General features: G+C 37.3%; 1 non-coding gene across 1 annotated transcript; it reads left to right on the top strand.

The window, feature by feature from the left end:
* The first annotated feature begins 11,637 nt into the window (after positions 1-11,637).
* Positions 11,638-11,744, top strand: LOC113776542. The gene has a single exon (XR_003469029.1). It is a non-coding gene; the product is annotated as a small nucleolar RNA R71 (small nucleolar RNA).
* The last annotated feature ends 295 nt before the right edge of the window (positions 11,745-12,039 follow it).

The raw sequence follows: 12,039 nt of genomic DNA, 5'->3' as shown, positions 1-12,039 counted from the left end.
TTTCCCTAGCTTGACTTGTACGAGTACTACTTGGAGCTTGCTGAATGGCTATTGGATGAGCTTGTTGTTGTGTGTGTACCTTTGGGACTGGTTGAGAAAATAATGAAGCCATGATGGCTGGAAAAGTTAGCAAATTCAGGGGAAGTGCTGTCCGAACTTTGAAGGGACTTGTTTGCATTGAGTTTGTGATCTAAGACTTGGATTTGAGCAAGGCAATGTTATATGCTAGATGATTTCTGAGCCGTGGAGGTGAGTGACCCCAAACTATTGTTAAAGCTTCTTATGAACCGTTTCTTGCACTATTTACTTGATTGCATATCATGAGTGCTTGCATGTGGCCCATGACATGTTTTGGCTTAAATGAGTACTTGAAATTTGTGTGCTGAACACCAACGTCTCCACCTCTGTGTACTGTTCATCTGGAGCAAATGGCTCCCCCTCTGACTGTTTACTGTTAAATGTTTGTTTGGAGCGTTGGGTGTTTAAGTACAACGATTACACTGGCTCACGAGAGCAATAAATGTACATTTGATCTTGGAATCATGACATCATTGAAATGAACGACTGTGAAACTGATTTGCTTACTGATTTTATTGGTTACTCGCTGAGCTTTTAGCTCACCCCAAAAATGTTTTATTCCCCTCCACAGGGTTCAAGGCGAAGGAAGGGCTTGTAGTGTTTATTCGTGGATTATCTCATGTATGGATTGAATTTGGATTTCCTTTTGTGTAATCATTCATATTGGGATTGTATTGAACGTTTAGAATTGATTGGATGTGTAATAGTCTAGTTTTGGACTTCCTCCTGTATACTAATTGTGATCAAGGATCAGAGTGGCGCTGCGGAAGCGTGGACGCTTCGCTTTTGATATGTAAAGTTTTGGGACCTTTGATTTATATTTGAGATTGTATCTTGTTTTTAATTGAGGACTGTAGTGAACGACTGAGTCCCGGTGAGAGCCGGGCAGGCGGCCCGCCGAACCCTCTGGTTCGCCTTAGGGGGAGGTGGGGCCGTGACATTGTAAATCAGCTAAAGATATTTGGGATAAATTGTGTGAATTTCATGAAGGTAACCAAGATATTAAAGAACAAAAGAAATCTTTGCTTGTTTCTCAATATGAATTTTTCAAAATGCATCCTCTTGAAAATGTTGATAAGATGTGTAGTAGATTTTGTGACATTATTCAAGATCTTAAATTGCTTGGAAAAGAATATTCTTTGGGTGAGAAAAATAGAAAGATTTTGAATGCCTTGCCAAAAGAATGGGAAAACAAAATAAATGCTATAGAAGAGGCAAAGGATTTAAATTCTATGTCCATTGAATCTCTTGTGAATTCCCTAACCTCTTATGAATTAAAGCTGAAATTCAAAGTGCAAGAGGAAGAAAATGCAAGAATGTATAAGAGAGGCATAGCTTTTAAAGCATCTCAAGTGGGGGATAACCCATCCTTCATGGGTAATGAAAACATGGAAGTGGACAATGATATAACTCCTCACATCAAAAGTTTCAAGAAGATCTTCAACAAGAGAAGTTCAAGAGGAGATTGCAAAATTACATGGGATGAATGCAATTCAAAAAGAGAAAAAGAAGAGTTGGCCCAAATGGCACTAATGGCCTTTGGAGAAGATGAGGTAAATTCTTATCACTCTTCTAGTGATGAAGATAATGAAGATGATGATGTGCAAATTCTTATGATTAAAATGCATAAAAGTTTGAGAGAATCTTATGCTAAAAATAAAGATTTGAAAACAAAAATAAATGATTTGTTGGAAGAAAACTCCAAACTTTTTCAAGAAAACAAATGTTTGAGAATGGAAAATGATGATTTAAAAAATCAAAAAGGTGTTTTTTATTGCAAAAATAATTTGAAAAGGAAGTTGGAAGAGAAAACAAAGTTTTATGAAAAAATGTTGGAGGAACAAAATTTGTTAAAGAAAAGAATTAATGACTTGAACGAGTTTCTCCAAAATGAAAAACAAAAGTTTTCTCAAACAAAAGAAAGCAAATCTTTTCAAGGCACAAATAAGTTTGCTATGATAAGAAGTAAGAAAATTAGTTGCATTAAATCCACTTATGTGCAAAATACTTCTATCATGTGTCACTTTTGTTGCCAATTTGGACATATGCAAAATGATTGCTATGTAAAGAAAAATATGAGAAAAGGTATGAAATCCATGTGGATTGCTAGATCATGTTGTACTAACTCCCAAGGACCCTATAAAAAATTACAATTGGTATTTTGAAAGTTTTGACATTCTATATGGTCTTGATTTGAAAAATAAAGGGGGAGTTTGCTTTTTGATTGATGCCAAAAGGGGGAGTAGGATTTATTGAAATTTCTTTGTATGTTGGCATTTTCTAAGGGGGAGTTTTATTTGAACTTATTTGATCAAAGAAATCTTCATTTTGTTTGTCATCATAAAAAAGGGGGAGATTGTTGACCTTGGTTGATCAGTCCTTGGTTTTGATGATTAACAAACCAAAATGTAGATTTGGACTAATGTTTTTATGTGAGAAATTTGTTAGAACAGGTCATTGATCCAAAAGAGAATCGAAAAGATTTGAATCAAAGAGAAGTTAAGAAATATGAAGGTTCGGACGTAGAGGATCGGACGCTCGATAGAGGATCGGACGTCCGACAGACGACGATACTCTTCGGACGCTTGGATCGGACGCTCATTCATTGCTTCGGCCGTCCGACACAAAAAGAATAAAAGTTGAACATTCTGACTTCTATCGGACGCAGGGTTCGGACGCAGAACAAATGGTTCGGACGTCCGATAGGTGGTTCGGACGCATGGTTCGACGCAGAGCAAATGGTTCGGACGTCCGACAGGCCAACGGCTAGTTTCGACAGCATTTAATATTTGACCGTTGGAGAGCCTTTTGGAGCCATTTCTCACCTTCTATAAATACCCCAAAACACAAGAAGACACAGACTTTTGCCAACACTAAATACAAGCTTACAAGTGAGATCTTTGAGTAGAAATATTCTTTGTTGGTTGTATAAGGGGTTGGGAAAGTTGGGTTGTGAGGTTGCTCAAGTGAAGGTTACTCTCTAGGAGGAGTAAAACCTTGGTGAAGGTGAACCTATCACTTGGAGTAGTAAAACCTTGATAAAGGTTGCCTCACTTGTATAAAGTAGTTCTTAATTGAGTGGGTAAGCTTTCAATTGTAGCTAGTTGAGGGTTTACTTGGAGAGTAGTAAAATTCCTTTGCTCAACCAAAGTATGTTTGGGGTGAGGAAGGAGTGAGCCTTCACTTGTACAAGTTGGTTAGCACTACCATCAATTGAAGAAGCTATTTGGTGGATTCAACTCCAAGTTTGGAAGAAGTTTGGGAGTTTGATTGGTTTGAATTTCTTTTACTTTATTGTTACTCTATTTTTGTGCTTTAAAATTGCTTATATTCTTTGTCATTGTATTTACTTGACTACTTGTCTGGTTGAGTATTTTGGTTGTATTTGGTTGCATTAGGGCTTACAAACACCATCTAATCTTTCATTCTTGGCTTTAATGGGTTTTACCCTTGGCTTTGAAGGTTGTAGCTTCATTATTGTTGTTATTACTTGGATTGGATTGGCTGAAGTGGGCTCTATGAATTCTCACCTTGGTTGTATGGGCTGATATGATGATATAATGCTTGGTTTGAGCTGTTTAAGCATTGTTTAAGATGATTATGGATAGAGAATCGAAGGAAAGATTGAAGGAAATTGCGCAGGAATGCTGGCCGAAATCTGTTCTATTTTGCCTTGTTTATATTTCAAATTTGTGGTGCTCAAATGACTGTGAAACTGATGTATATATGTTGTATATGGTGTGTAGAAAGTTTCTACCAAAAAACATTTGAATTGGTTGAGCAAAACATGAAATTTCAAAATTTAATCAAACCTGGAAAACTGTGTTCAGGCAGTCTGAACAGTGTCCATTTAATTGAACATATCTCTCTGTATAGATATCAAAATCAAGTGCCGTTTGTGGCATTTGAAACTAGACAATTGTATCTTTCCAACGGTATAAAATTCACCATCTAGTTTGAACTGAGTGAACCGTAGTAGTTCACCAAATTTTCCCGTTCTGTGCGGATGACAGTGGTAAGCTGCGTCTTGTCGCTTGAATTCGAACTACCTATGAACTGATTTTCAAAATGACTTCTTTTGACAAAATTAGCCTTTTGAATCAAGTTTCCAATTCCACCAACCATTCTCAATTTCAAGTTGTATTGAGTGAGATAAGGTTCAATTTTCAAACTGCGGCAAAGCTGGAAATCTGGAAAATCCTTCTTTCTTGCTAGCCGACTGGTCTAGTTTGACCTGGGACATGTTGTTTCAAAAATTTTGGTGTCAATCACCTAAAAATGTATATTAAATGTTTCTTGGACCTTGGTTTCACAAATGAACCAAAATAGGACTGATTTCATGGTGCAAAGTGTTTGAAAAAGGAAAAGAAAGCAAGAACACAGATTTGTCTTAGAAATTTATTGAACTTTGGTAGTTTTGTTAACTACCTTCCCGTACGATTTTTTTTGTGAAAATTTATAGTGAAGTATTTTTCATATGGAGGATGGTGTGTACCAAACTTGGTGTTATTCTAAGACCATTTCGACACCCAACTGAAGCACCAAAGTTTGCCTTTCAAAACTGGAAATTCTTGATTAGTCTTCAATTTTGGCCAACTTTGAACTGCTATATTTTGGCACTCAAAACTCCAAATCTAGTTCTGTTCATTGTGTTTGAAACCTTGATTGGAATTCTTATTGTGTTACGAATTTCAGAGGCTAGTTCACTTTTTATGAATTTTTCCGAATTTCCAAAGTTCACCGAAAAACATGATCGAAACTGTCTTGTATGCTTATATCAGCCACTTTGAGCTAAATTTGAATGTCTTCCATTTAGAATCTTGGAAAAGTGTCTTCTAGGAACCTTTAGTACTTTGAACCAAGTTTCCAACGGTATAATTTTTTCAATTTTGGACCTACTGGGTGCAAGATCTGATTTTTCTAAGTTTGACGCGCAAAGCTGAAATTTGCCGATTTCTTAGAAAATGAAATTTTGGGAACTTGACTTCTTATCTTGATATTGGTATATTGTTTTGAACCCGATTTCATCGGTAATATGAGTTTCTTTAGTAACTTTAAAATCCTCACTTTTGAATCTTGATTTTCGATAAAGTGAAGCTCTTATAAGGACATTGACTTGAATTTTAAAGATTGTGTGCATTCTTCCTTATTTAACAAGGAATTTGTGAAAATGTGTGTGGGTGATTGTTGGTCATTTTCTTCAGGCGATCAAGAAGGTCTCGAAGAGAATCCCGAAGCGGATCATTAAAGATCTTTTGCACTTACTCCCTTATTGTGATTTGGTGAGTGTCAAGTGCATGAATTGTTGATAAATGCTTTAAATTGTTAATTGAGTATTATGGAATTGTTGAGACGAGTGTGTACTTTATCGCACTCATTCTCCCTTAAGTGATGCTACAATTGAATTGTGCTATGTGAATTGATATTCGAATTGTGTGAAGTGAATTGCTATGTGAATTAAGTGAACTGTTGCCATTGCAAATTACATTTGTGTTGACTCGATGTCGATCGAAATAAATCTTATTGACAAATCATATTTTACTCATGGGGACGCCCTTGTCCTCTTTCTCTTTGAACTATGTGGTACTTAAGACTTGAATACATATGATTGATAATTGTACATGAACACGTTTAACTCGTGAGCTCTGAGCGGAAGCATGTACCACACCGATTCGGGTGAGAGGTGCCTCTCATACCGTCTCAGTGCTAAAATCGATTCCCTGAGCGATAGCATGTACCACACCGATTCGGGTGAGAGGTACCACTCATGTCGATTCAGAACCATAAATGTATAATCGATTCCCTAAGCGATAGCATGTACCACACCTATTCGGGTGGGAGGTACTTCTCATGTCGACTCAGGATCATAAACAAAGTATAAGTCGATTGGAGCGATGTCTCATCAACCACTGAGCGATAGTATGTACCACACCGATTCGGGTGGGAGGTACCTCTCATGTCGACTCAGAACCATAAATGGAGTAAGTGAAATTCTACGGACTTAATTACCTACCCGGGTGATGGAGTGTCATCATGAGGAAGTATTGGATTGAACTTTGGCAAAGCAAGTGAAAATTAGCTCTTGAGAGCACCTGTATCCCCATTGAATGTGTTTAATTGAAAATCGTGAATTGCTTGAATGCTACAGCTTTAATTCTTGCTTAAATGCTATCACTATCTGAACTATGTGTTTTGCATGTTTTCTTGGCCTCACGAGCATCCGCTCACCCCGTTAGATTTGTTTTCCTTAACAGGAGTTGATCTGGAAAGGATTATGGAAAAAGCCTACTTGATGGCTCTTTTGGCTAGAATTTTGGAATGTATTTGTCTAGACATCTTTTGGGAAGTTGTATATTTTGGAAAGTGGATGTATTTTAAACTTGTGGTGTAAGATTGGATATTTATGTATGGAAATGATTTCGTGCCTTTATTCTGATTTCATTGTTAGTATTGTACCTTAAGTTTGAACTGGAATTGTACTGAGTCCTGGCGAGAGGTAGGCAGGCGTCCCGCCGATACCCTTTGGTTCGCTTTAGGAAGAAGTGGGGGCGTCACCGATACCCATTGTTAGAATGTGAAAACTTGTAAAACGAATTCCCCTGGACTTGAATCACTGGATTCTATTTTCGCATCATTGGCTTTGCATATCCTTAATTATGATCATCATATTGTTCATATTTATTTTTGTTTCATGAACATGGTTTTGTTCATAATTATGATCATCATATTATGATAAGAAAATTTCGAGGGCGAAATTTCTTTAAGGGGGAGAGAGTGTGAGAACCCGTAACTTTTCCATTTTCTAGGTTTTATTATCTTTCTAGGTTTTCTTATCTTCAATGGCTTGTTTTCTGCACTTTCTATATCCGAAATTTTTCTAGATAATTTTTATGAGTAAATATAGTTTTTAGATGATTTTTCTAGTATCGAATAGTTTTTGAGAAATTAAGAGCGTATACCGGACGTGGGACCCACTAGTGCGAAAAGTTCGGAAAAATTTGGTCAACTAGGTTAAGTTTCGGATACTGAAATTAAATTACCGGGTGTTATGAGATATTTAGAGGTTGCCAAGTGGATAGGTGTGAGAGAGACAAAAAGTTAGGCAAACAATTAATGAAAGTGACATGTGTCACTTGGAGATTTATTCCTACTTTTGACTTACTGTTCATCTTTTTACCATTTTACTAAATAAAACCAAAAATTGACCAAAAACTCTCCAAATTTCAAAGCTTCTTGGCCGAACCTCTTCCTACAAGAAAAGAAAGAAAAGCTTCCAAGTTTCTTGCTCCAATCTTGCCCAATCTCACAACTAACCGTTTCATCTTGAATTCCTTCCATAAAACCTCTTCAATTAGTGTTAGTGAGTTGATTTGTGGAGTTATTTGGAAAGCTAAGAGGACCTATTGCTCTCTCTCTCTTGGTTCTAAGGTGAGTTGTGAAGAACCACCCTCCTCCCTTAATTGATGCTTAAATCATGATTAGTGGTAGTATGAGATGCAATATTATTGTTGATCTTGATCCCTATCTTTTGATGTTTACAAAACAAATGGATGATACTAATATTTCTTCAAGATATACTTTCAGTTTTGAAGTTGTTTGATTCCATGAACAAGTGCAATTGAAAGGGGACTAAGTGTGCTGAAGCTGTCGGACGCTCAAATAGTCAGGATCGGACGTCCGAAAGGATGAAGAACATCAAGAAGGAAACTCTGTCGGACGCTCGTAAGGAAGCATCGGACGTCCTGAAGGATCGGACGCATGCTTCGGACGCACATCAATCTCATCGGACGTCCTAAAAATTCCACGAAGATTTGATAACTCTCTGGACGACGTTCGGACACAGAAGCTCGGACGATAAAATACCATCGGACGTCCGAACGACAACTTGGCTGATTTTCGGACGATGGGATCGGACGGTGTTTAATCTGTCGGACGTCCGACGTCCCCAACGGCTAGTTAACTATTCAGCTACTTTCTATCCGTTGGATGCTTTAATGAGGCACTTTCTTGGTCCTATATAAATAGTGGTTGGTCAGATACTTCAGATAACTTTTGCACACTTTGTTTACGAGATCTCAAGAGATATTTTAGCTAGAAAATAGTCTCCAAAGCTAGATTTGTTCTCCAAGTGGTGTGAATTTCTTGTGAGCATTTCTCTTGTGGTTGAAAGTTTCATTAGTGTAGCTTTGTTGAGGGTTATCTGAGTGATTGTAAAACTTCTTAGCTTGACTAAGTGAGGCTTAGGGCAAGGAGGAAGTGCTCCCTCCATTGTACATCTAGTTGATCATCTTTCATCAAAGAGAAGTTGCTCAACCTAGTGATTGGTCTTCAAGTTTGAGGAAAGCTTGGTAGACAATCGGTTTGATATTCTATCTTATTCTTTTTTGTTTAATAAAATTCTCATTGCTTATCTATACTTGTTTCTCGAATCAATATTGCTCTCTTCTTCTAATCTATTTGATTGATCATTACTAGAAAAGAAGGGAAATTTTTATTAAGCAAAAATTGCATAAATTTGATTAAGATTTTAGTCAACCTAATTCACCCCCCCTCTTAGGTTGTCTTTGGGCCTTACAATTATGGATTATTTCTTGATTTGTGGTTGAAGTGATGAAGTTTTATTATTTTTAGGGATTTTTCTGTTTTAATATAAGCATGGTTGTGTGGCTATCTATGATGATTGGAAATGGTATATAATGATTCTAGAAGGTGGAAAAAGTGGACAATTGCAATCAATTTCTGTTTTGGAAGAAATTTTAGAAAATTAGGTTTTGTGAAGGAACATTCTGCCCGAATTTTTAGCTCCTAGTTATAGGCCGAATTGGCCTTGGCTTAAAACATGAAAGTTGTAGGGAATGACATTTTAGAGGTGCCTACAAAATTTCAGGTCAATCGGAGTAGCGTAGAGTGAGAAAAGTTGAAATTACTATTGCTATTCTGGTTTTACCCGAATGTAAGAATTGCGCCTGTAATTGGTTGTTTTGGCTGGAATTGCTTCCGAATTGGTTGTTGAGGCCTTCTGATGAAATTTATCCCTGTTTCTTAGCTTTCAGATGGTTTTTGAATTTCTGGATTTGGACTTGGAGAGCCTGATTTATGATGTTTCCGCTAGAATGTGTTCTGTGAATCTGTTTTTGTGATTCTGGTATGGTATCTTGCATTTTTGACCTAGTTACACTCGAAACTGGGTTGAGTGACCTTCTGTAATGTTGTAGCCCTATCTCTTAGCTTCGAAACGGTGGGTCTTGTACCTTCATCCGATAATCGTAGTGCCTTTGGCACCATTACCGCAAAATGAGGACAAAAACTATTTTTTTCAGGGCTAAAGCTAAATCATTTCCGGATTTTTCTGGTTTCCTCTATTGTTTGTGTATGCTTAGGGAACCCTGTTTTGGTAGTATGTAGAATTGGTTTATGACTTGTAATCGAGTCTTATTGTGTTTATTTGAATAGTTTAGGGCTTGACTTTCATATCCGGTCATTTCCTAACTAAATTTTGTACTTGAATGCCATTAAGCCTAGTGAACGGCTTTTGGGAATGAGATTATTTTTGTACGAGATGTTGGGACTGATTTGAGGAAATAATGAAGCCATGATGGCTGGAAATTAGGTAAACACAAGGGATATGCTGCCGAAATTTTACTTGAAGGCTAGTTGGATTTACTTGTGATTTGAGCGAAGGACTTTTGGGTTGTTTGAGCCTAGGTCTTCATTTTACCTTTTCGTTTCCAAAAATTCATGTTTTGCACCCTTGCTTTAATCATTATTTGGCGAGGCATACGACTGGTAGTCGAGCCTCATATGTGCATTCTGTATACTCGATTTTGAAAGTGGAACCTTCAATTGTTTTCTTTGGATTATATTAGGGTTTCTTGGTGATTAAAGCTCTCTTTTGGGAGGTATCTGTACTGACCCCGGTGAGTGTTCCACTACCTGCTACCCGTTATGTGAAATATCTGAATATCTGAATACTTGATTTATGACTGTTGGTGCCAAATACTGTTTTGATAAAAGGGAGGTGAGGGTGTACTTTATTACACTCGTTCTCTGGTCTGTTCATATGCCAATTTTGAACGCGTATCTGAATCTGCTAACTGTATCTGTATCTGGATCTGTATCTGTTCTGACGTCGTTTGGAAGCTTGTGTCCAACGACCTTTCTGTGACCTCTAAGCTCAACACCTGTGGCCAGTTACTCGAGTCGGGCCGGCAAGGGCCTGGTCGATTAGATAACGAACCACGGTAGTCTGTTTTGGGATCTTTGGGTATTGAGACCCTTGATTCCGGGTATACTCAAGTATTACCATTTCTGATCTGATTGGATTTCGGGCCCGGTGGGGTATGTGAGGTGGAAGGAATCGAAGAAAGTGGAGTCTACGGTATTGGTTACTTCTTTAGCGTTGACGGAATGTCAACTATTATTTCGATCAAGCTTCGATGATGCTAATGGAAATTTGGCTCCTGAGAGCCACCTGTATCCTTCTGATTTGAATCATTGGTTCATTTACTTTACATCTGGCATGTGTACCTGATTTGTTAAATGTGAAATGTCATGATTTTACTGCTATATGTCTGGTACCTCATTGAGCGCAAGCTCACCCCTTTCTGTTCCTTTTTGTTTTCCTTACAGGAAAATAAATACTTTTGGACTGAATTTGACAATTGGCTGCCAAATTGAGCTAGTTGAACATATCTTTTGTATAGCTCATGTATTGAAACCCTAAATGTACTTTTGGGACCGTTTTCCTTTTGATTTGGCAAACCAGACATGTATCCACTTTTGAATACTTTTGTATGCCACTTTGGCTTGTAAATGCTAAGTTTCAAGATGTGAATGTTTGCTTGATATTTGGTTGGGTTCTGACGGGTCGGTTACTATTCATAGCCGACTTCGGTTTCATTTTTTTTTATTTTAACATTTTGATTTGTTTACCCGCGTTGGTAAGCTCCGGAATGTATTAGCTCGTTCTATACCGAACCGTTAGTCCTGGCGAGAGCTGGGCAGGCAGTTCGCTAACCCCTTTGGTTCGCCTTAGGGGAAGGTGGGGCTGTCACAATATGTTTTTGTGCATTTGATTGGTCTCTCCACCCTAAATTTGGATGATTCTTTCAACCGGAGTTGTAAGTGTCTGAAAAAAGATTATTTTGAGGTGGACGATTGTTGTTGTTAACATTATGAATTTGCTCAATATGAAAACAATTAGCACTATCATGATTACCACCACATATTGAATAATAAACAATACTTACACGAGAATTCAAACCATTTTCCCCTTGTTTACTTAGCAATCTCTCAACATTATCCATTCGAGAATTAAACATGTTTTCTAATTTAGCAGTTAAGAAGTTGAGAGTGTCAATTTCATACATACTGGCCGCACTTCTTGAGTTACTTCTTTCATTTGTTCATTGATAGTTATTAAAGGCCATTTCCTCTATGAAAATTTGAGCATTCTCGGTTGATTGTTTCATTAAAACTCCATCAGCGGTGGCATCTATGTTGATTTTGGATGGGTAGTTAAGGCCATTATAGAAAGTTTGAACAACCAACCAATTAGGAAGACCACGGTGAGGACATCTTCTTTGAAGATCTTTAAATCTCTTCCAAACTTCATATAACGACTCACCTTTATGTTGAGTGAAACCTGTCATATCCATACGAAGTTTAGTCATTTTTTCAAGAGGAAAGTATTTATTTAAGAATGCTTTTGTCAACTCACCCCAAGAAGTAAAAGTATTAGGTGGATAAGAATTAAACCATGCCTTTGCTTTATCACAAAGTGAAAAAGGAAACAACCTTAACTTAATTACATCATCACTTACTCCATTTATTTTGATTGTATCACATAAATTCATAAATTTAGCTAGATGAGTGTTAGAATCCTCCATTGCATTTTCTCCAAATTGACTTTGTTGAACCATTTGGATGAGCAAGGGTTTGATTTCAAAGTTGTTTGCATTG

This window comes from Coffea eugenioides, chromosome 6 (assembly GCF_003713205.1).
Source record: "Coffea eugenioides isolate CCC68of chromosome 6, Ceug_1.0, whole genome shotgun sequence".
Lineage (NCBI taxonomy): Eukaryota > Viridiplantae > Streptophyta > Magnoliopsida > Gentianales > Rubiaceae > Coffea > Coffea eugenioides.
This window is presented reverse-complemented; position numbering and strand designations above follow the sequence as displayed.